Source organism: Telopea speciosissima, chromosome 5 (assembly GCF_018873765.1).
Source record: "Telopea speciosissima isolate NSW1024214 ecotype Mountain lineage chromosome 5, Tspe_v1, whole genome shotgun sequence".
Lineage (NCBI taxonomy): Eukaryota > Viridiplantae > Streptophyta > Magnoliopsida > Proteales > Proteaceae > Telopea > Telopea speciosissima.
This window is the reverse complement of record NC_057920.1, coordinates 28,040,108-28,058,111: the sequence shown is the minus strand read 5'-3', so window position 1 is coordinate 28,058,111 and position 18,004 is coordinate 28,040,108.

The following is an 18,004-nucleotide window of genomic DNA, read 5'->3' as shown; positions in this document are numbered from 1 at the left end:
CCTTGTAAGTAAGAAGAAAATGATCTAAAATGACATTAAATAATCTTAGTGGTTCGATCATGTCAACTACCTTGAATTTAAGTTTATTTCATGATTTGATGAATGATTTCAAGTATTAAAAGTGGTTTGAAAAGGTTTCAATTTAGTATTATTTCCCAATATATATATGTTTTTTTGGGTCCAGTGGAACCCTATTATTTAATGGTTTTGACCAAATTTGTTTTCAAATTTTCATCACAGTTTAAAATGCTTAAAATCAGATTTTAAATAAATCACTAAAAATAGACTTCAAATGTGTAGGTTGAACCCATTCCAACTCCAGAACCAGCCCTAGAGTTGGCCCAGGATAATTTTGGGACAAGCTTACATCCTAAGGACAGCCCAAGTCAGCAGAAATGAACTGGCTCAAACCGACATGCAAAGAGAATCTTTCCACATTTTAACCTAGGTAAGGGAAAAAATCCTCTGCAGTGCCTTGCAGTTCAGGCCTGAGAGTTTTGACACATAGAAGATATGACATCCAACGGTACTGGTGAAGCATCCTCCATGTGTCCGGCTCTCAGGCCTGAACTGCAAGGGACCACAAAATGAAGGAATTGTAGAGGATTTTAATCCCCCGGATAGTAGTAGTAGAAACCAGGACACTTTTTTTTTTGTGAGAAAAACCAGGACACTTGAGTCTGCGGCTTCCAATGCATGGATAGGTCTTATCCGGCCTTTGCCAACTTAGTAAATGACCAAACCAAAGACCTCCAAGAGACATAGTAAAAGCAACTAATTAAGTTTTGGCCCCTTTTGCCGGAATTGGATCTTATCCAGCTGTGGCGGGAGCTGCACCTGTGCAGCACCGCTAAACGATAGAAAAAACAGGGGTAAGGTAGTCATTTCACAGGTGGGTCCCACCTGGGCCCCACATGTGAAATGACCACCCTCCCCCTGTATTTAGGGTGGTTTTTGGTGCTGCACAGAGCAGCTTCCGCCACAGCTATACAAGATCCAAGTCCCCTTTTGCCCCCTACAAACCAAGAATTGGTAGAATGAAGTAGTCTACCTCTTTTACCAAAAAAAACAAAAGTAGTCTACCTCTATTTTTTTAGCCATTGATGAGTCAACCGTCATAACTCTTCTCAGATGTGAGGGATATATTACTAGCGTCATTGGCAATACCCTAGGCTATAAATATAGGCCCTTGAGATGTTGGGGGGACACTTAGGTGAGAAGTTGCTAACCCACTCCAATGCCATTACTCCCTTCTTAGATTTTATTCCTCGGTACGTCCTCCGCCAGGATCAATATTATAATCAAAACTACTATCCTTAAGTTTCAAAACTAGATAGCCTTGCGTCCCTTTCTTATGGTTCATGTAATGAAAGATCTCATTGACAAGAATAATAATATTGTCTGAGATTTGTCTCCTCTTAATAATATTGTCTGAGATTTGTCTCCTCTTAATAAGAGCAGCTTGATAAAGTGAAATAAACTTGTCAAGGGAGGCCTATAGTTTATTTGTTAAGATTTTTGCAATAAATTTGTAAAACACAATACACAAAACAATAGGTCTACGGCAACAGAATTTGAATTTGTATTTTATTTTTTTGGGATATGGGTGGAGAGAGTCATTGTCCTAAGAGAGGGTCTAGAGGGTTGAAAAATATAGACCCCTCTAAAATGATTAGCAAACAATAGAGCTATATCCGAAGGGAATTGACTCTATTACCTAAAGCATCTCTAAGAATCACAATTTTGTTTCTATAATGATAATGTGTTGAATATACAGTGCAGATGGCAGTGACTATGTGTTGGTTGTCATTGTTATCAACACAGTACATGTGTGTTGTTGTTGTTAACATAATGCATATGTGTTGTTGTTGTCAACATAATGCATATTGGTGCGTCACAATGTTAGATACAGTGCACAGTGACAGTCCAAGGCAGTTACAATGATCAATACAATACATGTAGCATTCTGGATGAATTGGCAGACTTATGGTAGTGCAGGTAGAGACTGGACAGTGTTATTAGCATTCCCAATAGTTCCTATAGTGTTTACAATGGCAGTGACTGTATTTTTGGGGTTTGGCAGTGTATACAAAGGTCCCACAATGATTAGGAGTCATCCAAGTGCAATTCTATCATTTACAGGCATGGACAACATTATAGGGGCGTTTCTATAATTTTACAGTATACAAATGGCCTAGATAGGTGACAGTCAGCATCTAGGGGGTATTTTGGTGATTTTGTCAGTCTTAAAGGTCAGTAGAGTTTTGACACAACTCACAAGGGTATTTTAGAATTTGATAATGATGTGACATATTGGCGATGATATAGGAGCATCCAAGCTTATGTGGCAGCATGTGACACCTCATCTCAGTGATTTATAGTGTTTTGCAGCCTTGGGTGTAGGTTATATGCCTTCAAAATTGTATTTTCAGAAGGAGGTGAAAACTGAAGGAGTTCATTTCTTCAAATGATCGGGCCACATTTATGCATAAAAGTGTTGTTTAATTTAAGTTTTTAATTTAATATTCTTGATTAAATTAATATCACTTTGTCGTTTTCTATGATTGCAGGATTCCAAGGGATATGCACGTATTTGATGTTAAATAAACGGAAATGATTCAATCTAGAAGCCTGTGCCATAATGTACTCCCATGGACCGCCCAATTCATGTGCAAGGGCAAAACGGAGATTTGAAGAAGGGAATTTGGTTTAAAAAAGAAGAGAAGAGGGGGTGGAGCCATGTGCTGCCCACGTTTTCCATCTCCTATTTTCCCTAAAATCTCTCTTTTCTCTCTCCCACGTTTTCCATCTCCTATTTTCCCTAAAATCTCTCTTTTCTCTCTCCCATTCATCCACGTTTTCTCTCCCCCATCTTCCCAAATCTCCGAAAACCTCTCTTCCTAAAACCCCACCTCTCTCTCACATTATCTTTCAATCTCCTCTCCCCCGTTTCTCTCTCCTCCCTTAAATCTCCTACAGTTATCTCTCTTTTTCCTAAAGTCTCTCCCAACACTCCTCTAACTACCTCGACTTATCTCTCTCCCAATGGCCCTCTAAAATTCTCTTTTTCTCTTTCTTAAAACCTCTCCACGTTCCCATCTTTCTTCAACTCTCTTGAAATCTCTCTCTCATCCCACTATGGTTTCCCATCTCTCTAAAATCTCTCTTTCTTTCGGTTATCCGTATAACTTTTCTGTCTTGACTGGGCTACCTTGATTTTCTCTCTTATAACATCCACCTTATCACAGGTCGCTTGTACCATCTCAGGTCCAAGATATTTCTATTCGTCAACTTCATCCCAATATAACGGAGTTCTACATTTCCGTCCATACAATGCTTCGAACGGTGCCATGCCAATGGTGGAGTGATAGCTATTATTGTATGCAAATTCCACCAAAGGTATGTAAGCATCCCAACTGTCATTCATTTCCAGAACACAGGCTCGGAGCATGTCCTCCAGAGTCTGAATGGTTCTTTCTGATTGTCCGTCCGCCTGCGGATGGAAAGCTGTGCTAAGATTTAATTGAGATCCCAATGCCTTTTACAAACTTCTCCAAAACCTTGAGGTGAATCAAGGATCTCTGTCAGACACAATACTAATAGGCACGCCGTGTAACCGGACTATGTTTTCAATACATATACAGGCAAACTTCTCCATTGGGTAACTTATCTTGATCGGTATGAAGTGTGCCGCCTTTGTTAGTCCATCTACAATCATCCAAATTGCATTCATGCCTTTCCTGGTGTTGGGCAGATTTGTCACGAAATTCATAGTGATTCTTTCCCACTTCCACTCAGGTATGGGAAGTGGCTGCAACAATCCATACAGTCAGTGTCTCTTTGCTTTTATCTGTTGACAGGTGAGGTACTTGGACACGTATATTGCTATGGTCTCCTTCATTCCCATCCACCAGTAATACTTCTTCAAATCTTTGTACATCTTTGTACTTCCGGGGTGGATTGTGTAGGGTGGGTTGTGCGCCTCTTTAAGAATTCGGTCTTGGACGTCAAAGTCATCAGCCATGCACAGTCTATCTCGAAACTTCAATGCACCATCATGGGCCAAGGAAAGATCTAGGTCCCTATGGACACCTTGTTGAACTTCCCAAATTATTTTGGCCAGTTCGGGATCCAATGGTTGCTTCGTAATTATTTCCTCTCGTATCGACGACTGCAGGTTCAGAGCTGCTAGTTGCATAGCTGTTCCTTCAATCACGAGCTCCAAATCAAATTTCTGAGCTTCCTCTATTAACTGTTCACTTACAATTAAGGATGCGAGGGTTGCAGTCTGAGATTTTCTACTTAATGCGTCTGCAACAACGTTGGCCTTACCAGGGTGGTACTGGATTTCACAATCATAGTCTTTCACCAATTCCAACCACCGTCTCTGTCTCATGTTCAGCTCATTCTAGGTGAAGAAATACTTCAGACTGTTGTGGTCGCTGAAGATTTCACTCTTTTCATCGTATAAATAATGTTGGCAGATCTTCAATGCGAAGACTACCGCTGCCAATTCTAAGTCATGAGTGTGGTAGTTCTTCTCGTGTTCCTTCAATTGTCTGGAGGCGTAGGAGACCACTTTACCTCTTCGCATCAGGACGCCACCCAATCCTGTTCTGGATGCGTCGGTGTATACCACCATTCCTCCAGTGCCATCCGGAATGGTCAGGACTGGAGCTGTTATCAATCGATTCTTCAATTCTTGAAAACTTTTCTCTCATGCTTCATTCCGTTCAAATTTGGCTCCCTTCCTTGTAAGTTTTGTTATAGGTGTCGAAATCCGTGAGAAATTCTCAATAAATCATCGGTAATATCTGGCCAGTCCTAAGAAACTTTGTATATCAGTGGCACTCTTCAGAGTTTCCCATTCAAGAACTGTTTTCACCTTGTCCGGGTCTTAATTTAATGCCATCCTTGGTGACGATGTGTCCCAAGAATCCGATCTGGTGAAGCCGAATTCAGATTTGCTGAATTTGGCAAGAAGCTGGTGTTCTCGCAATAGCTGCAACACGAAAGTAAGGTGTTGTGCATGTTCTTCCTCATCCTTAGAGTATACCAGGATATCGTCAATGAATACTATGATGAATTTATCTAGCACGTCATGGAATACTCTATTCGTCATGTCCATGAATGCTGCCAGGGCGTTGGTTAACCCGCACGACAAAACCAAAAATTCGTAATGCCCGTATCGAGTTCGGAACGCCGTGTTATGGATATCACCACTCTTGATCTTCAATTGATGGTATCCCGACCTAAGATCGATTTTGGAGAAAACTCATGCTCCTTGTAACTGATTGAATAGGTCATCGATACGTGGCAGTGGACATTGATTCTGGATAGTCAGCTTATTCAACTCGCGGTAGTCGATACACAGCCGCATACTACCATCTTTCTTCTTAACAAACAGCACAAGTGCTCCCCAAGGTGACACACTGGGTCGTATAAATCCTTTCTTCAACAGGTCTTGAAGTTGAACCTATAACTCTTTCAGTTCGACTGGTGCCATATGGTATGGTGCCTTGGATACTGGTGTTGTACCAGGAATTGAATCGATTGTGAATTCTATGTCATGGTTAGGCGGTAGCTGCCTCAAATCTTCTAGAAAGACATCCGAAAATTCTCTGACGACGTCTAGTTCCTCCAATGGTTTTATCTTTGCCTCCATGTCTATTACTGTAACCAAAAAGCATTGGCATCCATCGTCAAGCAACTTTCATGCCTGGAGGGTTGACAAAGTTATTCTCCTAGGTTTCTTCTTGGGTTCACTTTGATAGGTGAAAGTTGACCCATCCTTCAAGTTGAACCTTATCTTCTTCTCCGCACACAAGACGTTTGCACCATAGGCTGACAACCAGTCCATGCCTAGGATTACGTCAAAATCATTTATATCCATCTTTATCAATCATGCGGTTAGTTTCTTCCCATAAATTTCAATCTGACAAGGGTCGTAGACCTTCTTCAAGTTCACGACACTCCCTGTTGGCATGCTGACTCTCTTGGTTGATCTTTCATCTTACTAACAAAGATCGAGGAGACGAAAGAGTGGGTTGCGCCCGAGTTAAATAGTACTCGTGCGGGTATGGTCGAGACATTCAGGGTACCTAGGGTTTGAAGGTAATTTTAGGTTACATATAGTAAGCCAATTAGTCCCTATAAGTTAGTGGTATTTAGTAATTTACCTGTTAATACATTGGGATTCGCCTCAGCTTCTTCATTCGTTATCACAAACACCTTTCCTCACGTCCGATTATCCCGTGGCTGGAAAGACATAGCGTAGGACTAATTCAGCTAGTTGTTGCTGTACCCACGCGTTCTACAATCTCTGGCCATATGCCCTTCCTTGTTGCACTGGTAACTCTTAAAGGGTGGAGCAACAGGTGTTGAGGCTTGGCTCACTTGACTTGTTGCTGGTCAGGCTGGCGAAGCTGCTGTTGTCGCTTGGCTCATCACCGGTTGAGCAGGTCAGTTGAATGTGGGGCAGAAAGGGTTCTAACCCACGTTCGGCCTACAATATGGAGTTAAGATGAAGCCTGAATTGGTTCTACGGTAAACTTTATTTGGCCAGGCATAGGTCTGGAAATTGTTTGGCCTTTTGCCCACAGACGACGTCACAGCTTTCTCTTTCTCTTTCTCCTTAAATCTATCTTCCATGGTTTTCGCCTTATCGACCATCTGAGCATAATCCCTACTGTCCATGATTGACAACACTGATCTGATCTCAGTCTTGAGTCCTTTCTCAAATTTCTTCGCCTTACTAACTTTCCCTTTCAGGTGCTCTGGAGCAAAATGGAACAAGTCCTCAATCGCTGTTGATAATCTAACACTGATTTGGTTCCTTGTACCAGTGCGATGAATTCTGCTTCTTTCCTGTCCCTAAAACTCTCTGGAAAGTAGTTCTTGAAGAAAACCTCTTTAAATTACTCCCACGTGGGATTCGGGTGAGTGGCTTCCAAATTAGGCTTTGTAGCTTTCCACCAAGCTTCAGCTTCATTCTATAACTGATATCCTGCACATATAATCTTTTGTGCGTCCATGCACTCAAGTACTTCAAATGCTTTCTCTAGGGCACTGATCCATCGTTCCAGCTGCATTGCTTCAAAAGTTATTTTGGAAAATGCAGGCGGTTGGAGTTTCTTAAATCTTTCCATAACCTTGGCGGTAGAGTTCTCTGCTAAATGTTGAGGCACGGGTGGTGTTAATAGTATAGGTCGATTGGGTGGTGGTGGTGGTGCAGCGCATTCGTGCACCATGGTTGCAAACTATGTGGACATCTGACCAAGCAATTCTTGTTGTTGTTGCATGGTCCGCATCATAGTGGTCAAGAATGCAGTCACGTTACCAGCTGCTACATTTGGCTGAGGTGCAGCAGTAGTGGCTTGCACAGCCGCTGGTGCTTCTGATGAAGCAGTCGATGCCTCAGAGTTTTGAGCCTCAGTTCCTTTAGGCAGTTCAACCTCCGGTACAACTCGAGGTTGTTTTCCTTTACGACCACCACGAGAACCTCTTCTGGTGTTAACCATTGTTGCTTCTCTGAAAAGAGGAGCATGTTTAATATTCCAATATCATCCGTATGGATCAACAATTATTTCCTAACTAGAGCAAGTACAAATCTAGTCCATAGTTCCAATGAGTTCCATGAGTCACACCAGTAAGGTGGATTGTTAGATTACATTGTCTTGGTTTATTATGTGATGTATCTTATTGAGTGCATTATGTTCACTTTCTTATGCATTTTATGTATCAATATACTATGCATGGCACTATATGAGAGATTTCAATTTTTTTTAAATAAAAGACTTTTAATTATTTACCTGGTCTAACAAGTAAGCATCTCCAGCTTCTTCCCGATCACAAAGTCCATCGCGAGCTAAAATTCTATGTCAGCTCTTACCTCTTCAGCTAAGGTCATAAAATACTCTCGCTCTTTTGGTCCACTAATCGTATCTGTCTCAGTCTCTCTCGTAGATGTCTAATATAGATCATGATGCTGGGGTCTCCAGCCTCGGTCAAGATAATAGGCCCTGTCACAGAAAATGGTTCTAGGCATCAGGTCATACTTAATTAAAAGAATTAAGTACATATCTACTGAAATTTAAATGACTAGGGATCACTAATACTAACTCTTGGGTTGGCTTGAGGTACCCTATCATCTAAGTACTTCGATTGGTTAGACAGCCTATTCTTGGTTGACCTAGTCTGCGATTTGGATAAGATCTATGCTTCCCACCCATGGTACATATGTATTACAACATACCTAAGTAACTATGTCTGATTTACATGGCAATACCCCAGTCGGTTTGTACATCACAATATTCAAACATGTAGTAATTAGGTAATACACACCATATCCCATAAGTACATCTACACATATGTTTATCTCTATATATATTCTAAATATTTATTGTAGATACATCCACACAATCTTCTCAAGCCCCTATATGTTTTACTCAACCTTATCGAGAAATTTCACCCCTTTGGGTTTAAGAAAATTGTACTTGATTAGTGTAAAATCACTTATTATCATTATATATATATTTTTTATATATTATTTTATTTTATTTTCCTAAACCATCTGAGAAAGTTCATATTTTTATGTTCATTAAGGGTAATATGATCAAATCTCAAGTCCTTGTATGTAAATAGCCCAAAACAGCAAAATTGCACACACTGGGCGATGTCTCTGGGCGTTGCCACATCGCCCAGTGCCATCACCCAGAGAATCGGGGGCATAATTTTTATATCCGAGATGGCCCCATTTGACTTCTAACTTCTTCTAAACCTCTCTAAACACCTAGAAAAAGTACTTGGAGGGTAGTGAGACTCATTCCACACCAAATCCTCGCACTTCCTTGTGTTCTTCGCGAATCAACACATGCCTAGGTAAGACTTTTTACTTATTTTCCCTATTTTGGCTCTTCCTTTGCTTTCCTAGTATTTTGGCTAGGGTTTTAGCAAATCTCGTGCCCTAACTATATTCTTTTCTTCTCTTTTGTAGAAAATGTCTACAAGTCACCGTACGGCTAGGAAATTGGTAGCCCAGAAGCAGCTACGGGTTGAGTCAGAGGATTCTTCGGCATCCACAGTACCTCCTTCATCTCCTAGTGATGATTGTTCTCCGGAGGAACCCTACTTCGTTCATTTCCTCTTCTCTAGGTACGAATATGCTAAGGAGTGGAAAATTTTTGAATCTCTAAAGATTGTGAATGGTCGGGTAGTCCGGGTAGAAGACTTTCACCAATACAATCTCTATACTAGGTTCAACATTTTGGGTTGGACCCCCATGTTGGCACCCACCGAGCCATGCTATCCTTTCTTGGTTTGGTACTTTTACTGCAACCTAAGGCCTTCTAGTTCTCAGGAATTTGGAGTGGAGAGTAGGGTGAAGGGAGTAGATATTAAGCTGACCACTACCCTATTGGCAAAGATTTTGGGTTTGCCTGACACAGGAGAGAGGGTTTACTATCAACCACGGATGGACATTTCAGAGACGTTTTCTTTGGAGACCAGGAGGACTATCTTCAAAGCATTGACAGGGTCACAGAGCACACCTAGGTCTGAAATTTCTTACAAACCCAGTGCCCGGGTCATTAGTAGGTGTGTAACCTCCAACATTTATCCCAAATGTGGGAATAGGGGCAGCATATCCATGCTAAGGGCATACATCACATACTGTCTCTTGGGAGCTGGGAAAGGAGGTCCAGTTATAAACCTCCCATATTTATTGCTTCAGGTAATGCTTTACCATGCTAGGAACCCAGCTGATGGGAACCTTCCTTATGGGAAGTTCCTCACTTTAGTCTTCCGTTACTTTGGGGTTCCATTGGAGGGTGAGTACGCTGAGAAAGACCGATCTAGGCCTATTGACAAGACTTTAATTCTGAAGATGAAAGTGCTTGGAGAGGATCCACCAGAGGGTGAGGAACAGATGGGGATGCCTGGAGATGAGCAAGGACTGATGTATGGTGGAGATGACCAGGGAGAGGATGTTCAGGGTGTAGAGCTAGGGGACATTGAGGGGGACACCCAAGGCTTACATGCAGAGGAGCAGGGCATAGGTCAGGGTGACTTCGAGGACTTTAGCACTCAGTTTACTAACTTACTTTCCTATGAGGCGATCGGTGCTACTAGTTCTCAGGTGCTAGGGCCTTCCGATTGGGCGCAGATGATGACACATTTCCAGAACCTCGGTACCCAGCTCTCTGATATGGCGACTCGGATGGACCAGGGCTTTGCTTCCTTGGGAAGCAGAGTGGGATCTGTTGAGCAACGACTAGATTCTTGGGACAGATTCTACGGGGTTAAATCTTGCCAGACAGCCTCCTCCAGATGAATTACCTCCCACCAAGTAGTTCTTGATCAACTCCTGCTAGTCCATACTACGTGTTTTAGACTATTTTCCTTCCATTATGCTTATGTACTTTTTTTTGTTTCCAGCTATGTAATCATTAAATTTTTAGTTTACCAGTGAAACCTATGTAGTGGCTTGGCCACAGTTATCTTTTATTGAATGGAAATTATGCATTTTTTATTTAATTGCAACTACCTTCCCTGTAGCTTTTAATTATTACATATTTTATTATTTCAAGCTTATTAGTCCTAGTCTGCACTCCATAAATGTAAGAAGAGCCTCACGCTCTGATACCAAGCTTTGTTACACCCCAGACCATCCCCTAGGAGGATTGGGTAGGTAACCCGAATTGCATAACGGCAATCCGCCAAATCCCACTGATCTAGAAGCAGTGCTTACATTCGCAGAACCACATTCATTCACTTTACCAAGGGTAAGATCAGAGTACTACAAATAACTACAATTTCAATAAATAAAGGAAGCATAGTGATACGGGGAAATGACGATAATATATACATAAGATTATTTTGTTACATTTCCCATCCACCTACAAAGTAGAAAACAAAGCTGACGGAACCAAAGCTAAAACTATTATATACACCTATATATACAGGGTGAGCATACTCAACCCCAAAAAGAAAAGAAAGTAAAACCTACAATCGGTCCACAGTCAGAACGGGGATGAACTCCTAGCAAAAATAAAAAGGAGTCCCCAAAACAAAAAGCATCAGAAGCACTTCTCAACGGTCTTCATCAATGACCACCGAGAAAGTACACAGGATCAGTATGACCTCCGTCAGGGTCCACACCAACATCATCGTAACAACTAGGACTCTCCTCCTCAAGATAACCCTCCAGGCCACACTGGCATCTATCTGTAAAATCATCTAAGAAAAACAATGTATAACAGAGTGTGAGCCCCACTGAGCTCGTGAGCAAATAACATCAATCATGCATGCATATGCGATCAAAATTCACGGTTCATATGTCCCTACATGGTATGCAAGTCCAAATTATTTATTAGCCACCTAACAATACAACTAAGTCAAGTCAGTGCAACTACAATCCCCAATACATGTATCCCTGGTGCGGACTTCTAACCCCTGCCCGCGATACACCCATTGAGTTGTCGGAGAGGACCAGTCAGTCCCCACATCAGTCACCAAGGTCAGCCCGACCAACCCTCTGTGATTAACCTGTAGGGTAATCCATTTCTTTCCTCTTTTCTTTTCTTTGGTTTATAGCCCATATTCACCATTTCGGTGTTCTTTCATTTCGTTTCATTTCTTTTCTCATATACTTATGGTCACCCTCACAGGCATCCAACACCTAAACCCCTATTGGCAAGGGTGTGTAGCACGGGTGATGAAACTCTAACCCCATGTCTATATGGCATTGTATGAGTCAGGTGGTGTCAACCGCATCCCATTCTACGGGCTACCATAGGCCTCATTTCCAAGCCGACTATGGCATCTAGTCTAACAATCACAATCATCATATAAGAATTCACAGTGTTGATCAACAGACAGTCATTATGCGGTGATTTGAATAATTTGAACAGAAGTAAATAACATAGCATATATAATTCAATTCTTATTAGCTGGCATAGCATCATAATTACACAAACACATATGATAGTATTAATCACTCACTTGAGTTTGGTTCTAAATACTCGGTTGCAAACTCAGTTCCAACAGTAGTCTGGTTGTTGACCTCGAGCGCGGGATCAATTCCTAGATATAAATCAAAAGTTGTCATATTAAGTTTTCAGCCTATCACTGGTACTCCTAGGGTTAACCTAAGCTTACTGGGTTGATCCGGTGCTTGATTGGTACTCATTTGGGATCACTAGGCCTTGCACTGGGTCTTAGACCCATATCCCGGTGCATTATCCAGTCTCTGTGGCACAAGGGTAATATGGTCATTTTCAATAGTTGTACCTGACCCTAGGTCAGATAAGGTCCACAGTGCTGTCCACAGCTTGCCTATGTTGCAGGACTAAGCACAGCAGGGTTTCCTTCACTTGCGGGGCCCACTAGGGTTCCAAAGTATTCCTTGATCATAAACAGATGTGGGGAAGGGCTTTTTGGTCATTTCCCAACCTCCCACAGTTTTCAAAAGCCAAAGGGTGAGTTTCCCAAAGCCAGATCAGCAATTCCAACAATTTTCCATTCACTGGGCGATGGCTCTGGGCGATGTCTGCTTCGCCCAGTGCATCGCCCAGAGGATGCAATCAACATTTGGGCTAAGTTCCCAAGGTTGGCCCCACAGGGCTGAGGTCAGACTTGATCCTCTGCATGTTAGGGGGGTTAGGTAGCCCCTGGGATGACCTTCAATTTGATCCTAATGGATCCCCCACTGGGCCCACCATCAGGCTACCAATGGCTGCCCAGACAGCCCAGTGAATAGTGTCATAGGGTTTTCTCCAAACTTGGAATTCGATTCCAACCACATGCAAGGCTGGAAATGGATGCAAAATAAGGTTTCATGGCTATGATTACCTAGGGTTAGGTCTGTGCAGCCCTAGCTTGCACCCAGGGTTCCAAATCATAGAGCAACAGGGCAATCTGGCAGTGCAGCTATGCACAGTCAGTTTTGGTTCCCATAAACAGCATATCAGCCCACTAAAATTATACCTAGATCACAGATCTTCCATGCACAAAGCTTGCATGGCAGATCTGGAGCTGATCTGGGCAAACCCTAACTGTTCACGGCTACCCAGGGAGCAGAAATACATCCAACATAGAGAAGAGATGAGGACAACAGGTACAAGCATACATGTTTATACCTGAGATGGCTGAGAGAGGGCTCGGTTCCAGTTGTGATGGGTGGCAGTACCTCCCCCTTCCTTCTTCTTCCTTCTTCCTTCTCCTTCTTCTCCTTTTTCTCCTTTCTTCCCTCTCTTCTCTCCCATGGATTTCAGAACTGTCAAGGGCTCTAAAATGAGCCCAAGACCTTCCTATTTATAGGCCCAGCCCTCACTGAGGCTTGTTTGCCTGGGAAGGCCTCTTTTGAAAATCATTTTTTAAACTGATTCTGGGCACACTGGTGGGGTCCACAGTGAACCAAGGGTATGAGGTGGTCCCTCAGACTTCCCTCTATCCATGAAAGGTGCCCATGTTCATATTGGGTGGTCCCCATAATTAAAAATTATTAAAAATGTACTGTTTCACTCACTAGGCGATGTCATTGGGCCTTGCTGCATCGCCCAGTGCCATCGTCCAGAGAATTCCAGCAAGCTAGAATTCAGTGGGCTTGCACAGGGGTTTGACCCTTGGTCAGGGTATTATCCCCACATGCCGCATAGGAGATTTTACACACTTTTACAAAGGTGGGTCCCACCATTATAAGGAGGAGAGAGATTACCTGGGATTCAAACCATATATCAGGCAATGGGCTGTACATCTGCAGGGGTCTGCTGTCCACCTACTGACAGGCATGTAGGATGATCCACACGGGGTTTCTTCATCAATCCAAGTCACTGGGGTGATGCTCCACAGTGATCCTGGTTGCCTGATCAGGGGTTCCTATCCTGTAATCAAAATTCCAGTCAGCCAGGGGCAGGGTTTGACAATAAATGCATCGGAGACATTAGAATATTACAACAGAAAGCTATAAACCTTCTATATAAAATTCTGGAAACATCTTGCATCAACCATCATACTATAATCATCTATCCATTACAACTCCGTTACTACTGATATTTACATCAATACATAATCTTTACACATTTACATTCCATTGTATCTTAAAACATCAAAATGTTATCTCTGATCTCTAGCGATGTCTTTGCTCATCTACTTAGAGTGGCTTACACCCTTCCCTCTAGCTCTTCGGATATAGTCAGTGCACTGACACTAGACATGTGCATGCACTATAAAATAATCATAATTTGGGGTGAGCTAACTAACTCAGTGAGAAAGAAATGCAGTTCATAACTTGCTAATCAATGTAAATGATCCTGATATGTTGTTCAAATCATATTATGACATGCTACTATCATATTTATCAATTTGTAATACTATATTTGATCATACATTAACCGGCATTCATAACACTCTGTACAATGTAAACATTGTTTATCTATTATTCTCTTTATATGGCTTAATTTGTCTGTTATCTGTGTGACCTATCATTGAGCTTTATAAGGTTGAGGATACAATAATCTGTATTATGGGGATCAGTGAGGATAAAGCTATGGGGATTTATGAAGACCTGACCATGGGGATTGATTTGGTTGTCTCAGTGTGCCTCATCCAGTACCTAAAATGATGATTTGAGCTGGGATTCAAAATGGAAAAATGAAATCCAAGCCTTGATGAGTGATTTGAGCCGCACACCTTCAACCATTTCAATAATCTGTATTATGGGGATCTGTAAAGACCCGACTATGGGGATCATTGAAGCACTAGATGTGGAGATCACTGAAGATTTAACTATCTCTGTGTACCTCATTCAATACCTAAAATAATGATTTGAGTTGGGATTCAAAAGGGGAAAACAAAATCCAAGTTTTGATGAGTGATTTGAGTCGCACACTTTCAACCGTTTCAAGTTTGAAGGAGATTTAGAGGTAAAACTATTAGAAAAAAAAAAGATGTTGAGTCAATATTGGATATTGGACCCTATATTGGATTCCTCTAGCAATAGGGATCTTTCGTTGGTGGGAAAGATTGGATGGGTTGGTGATCGAATCCCAATAGAAAACTCAATATTCATTGCCCATGTGTGCTACCAATTTGGGAGTGAGAGGGCAAATCACATATATTCATTACCAAAATTCAAGTAGCACTCTCTCATCCTTGGAAAATCGGTGGAGCACTCCCCTTCCTAGAACCGTTCTCTCTTCCTCTCCCTCTCTTGGTGTTTGATCTTGGAGAAAGCTTGGGTTTTGAGAACCCTTGTGTGTAGAGGAGTTGGCTTGATCGTGTAGGAAAGCCAAGCTTTGCATAGTGCGTGGAACAACTAAGAAAGGACTATCATAGGTTAGAGGTTTTGCATCTGTGGAACTCTAGGTAACAATCGATTCCCCTATTGTTCTAGATAATTTAATAACATTCTCCACTTAATAAAATCGATCCTACCACGTTTCTGTGAATCTATGTTGATCGCCTTCACTGGCATCAGAGCCTTGTTATCAAATGGTGCTTTATTTTTTTGTATCCATTATTACATGTGATGCTCTTAATTTAAATTTATTACAAAAAATAAAAAATAAAAACAAAATGGTTTCAAGGTTTTTTTGGAAGAGGATGGTCCCCTTTTTTTTTTCCATTGGCTGTCCTTGATGGGACAGCAAGCATTAGGGGTGTCAATGGGTCGGGTTGGGCCAGGCCTACCCTAAACCCTAACCCAACCCTAGAGGCCTTAACCTAAACCCTGACCCGACCCGACCCTGCCAGGGCCAAGAAACCCTCAACCGAGTCCTGACCCTGCCAGGGTTTTTCCTGACCCGACCCGGCCCTGGTTGACCCTAATAGGGTCAGGGAGGGTCGGGTTGGCCCTGATTGACCCTGTCTTGACCCTGACCCTGATTTTGTCTGTAATCCCATGTGCCTTTAGGGCTTTTTTTATCTTTTGCTTTTTAATTTTTTTTCCATTCTTCTCCATCTCTCATGTAAAGGCATATAATTCCCCCTAAGACAGTTCAAATTGGTGGACTGGTTTCCTAAGTTTTATTTACATTTAAAGGGTAGTAATAATTTTAAATTAGTTTATACTATTTGTTGTAACTGCTTGATGATCATGATATCATTGGGATCATGATTTTGATCGTGAATCAAGGATCTTGACGGTTCATTGGTGAGAAGATTGGAGGAGGGACTTGCTCACTTGGAGTGTCCAAGTTGTTTACAGTTTTGGATTTATTTTTCTGTAATAGTTAGTTGTATCTGCATTATCACATGATTATTGCTATGTGTGAGAGTAACATATCAGGCTGTGATTACTATCATCCATTTTATAATCAAAGTGAGTTTACATTAGATGTGAACTCATGTTGATTAAAGATGTTATCCCATAACCATTGGTATTTAATTTTCCTTGGATGGATGTGTTTATGTGCTTTTACATTGAATGTATGGTTGTGATTTTATGTGTTCCCGTAATTCCTCAATTTTAAAACAAGTGTGATATGAGAAACCCTGATTGGTGGGATATTCATGACCTCCCTTAGTTGGTGAGTGTAGAAATTTCATCGATCTACTCTTGTAGATGTTGATAGGATAATACTTGGATATGTTGATGAAATTGTTTACACCCATCTCATATGTGATATGTAGAGAATGTGGTCAGTGGTACGTGTACTGCAATAGTAGGCATTAACCCATAAACACCATAATTCCCTCCAAAACTAAGGGTAGACACTTGGCTTGAGTGTATGTCAGCCGATATGAATGGGCATGACACTCAGGTGGCTAAATCACATAGGAAGTCTAAGTAACGGATAGAATAGTCCACTTAATCAACATGCAAATGATGAACTCTGATAGGCTAAGTCAGGAACATAAGGATTGATAAGTTTCAATTCATACCCTATAAGCTAGAGGGAAGCGTAGGGTGTGATTTACCATTGATTGTTCTTACCCCATTTTTCAGTGGTTGTCAATCATGCTAATCGTTATTTTTGTACATTGTGTAGATTTTATACTATGTCGACCCAAATCAACTATGCTACCCTCATAAAAGACTATATTTTGACCGACCCAAACTACATTGACTGGAGGAGGAACATCAAATTACTCCTGACTGCAGAAGGTCTGTGTTAGTCATTAAGAAAGATGAACCTGAATTCCCGCAAAACGAAGACCCTGTTACTAAAGCAACCTATGAGTTATTTCGTTAGAATAATTCTAAGGCCAAACTCCACGTATTGAACTCTGTGGAAAAGACCATCGCTGATTCTGTTAAGGATTTGTACTTGACAAAGGATATGATGGAGGAATTGAAGGAGATGTATGGGAGAGAAGAAAAACATGTCTATCATCAACTAGTGACACTTCTCCAAGGCACGAAGATGGCCCAAGGAACTCCAGTTATAGATCATGTGATGAAAATGCAAAACTTGTTCCAAGATCTGATGAACTTTGGGACGTCTTTTAAGCTGAATTATAAGACGGATGTTATCTTCTACTTTTTGACTCAGGATATCTATGGATTGTTTATTGTTAATTATACATGAATAAAATCTCTGTCAAACTTCCTGAGCTGGGCAATATGTTGCAAGAAGTAGAGGCTGCATCCAAAATGCAGAAAGTGGAGGTCTTGACCACAGAGGAGAAGCATTCTTCTTCTAAGCCTAAGGGTAAGAAGAAGAAGAAGAAGACTGACAAGGGGAAAGCCCCTAAGATTGTGTCAAAGGAAACTCAGAAGAACAAGAAAAAGGGAACTTGTTTCTATTGCAAGAAGGACAGGCATTGAAAAAAGGAATGTCGAGCTTTTCTGGCTGCTCAAAAAAAGAAGCCGGAAGAATGTATTTCTGAAACCTTAGTCCTTTATGAGTCTAATTTATTGGAGGAACCTACTAATACATGGTTTGTGGACTCCGGGTGTCACACCCCAAACCACCCCTAGGAGGATTAGGTAGGTGACCCGAATTACACGGTAACAATCCGTCAAACCCCAAGGATCCTAAAGCAGTTTCTAACATTCACAAAC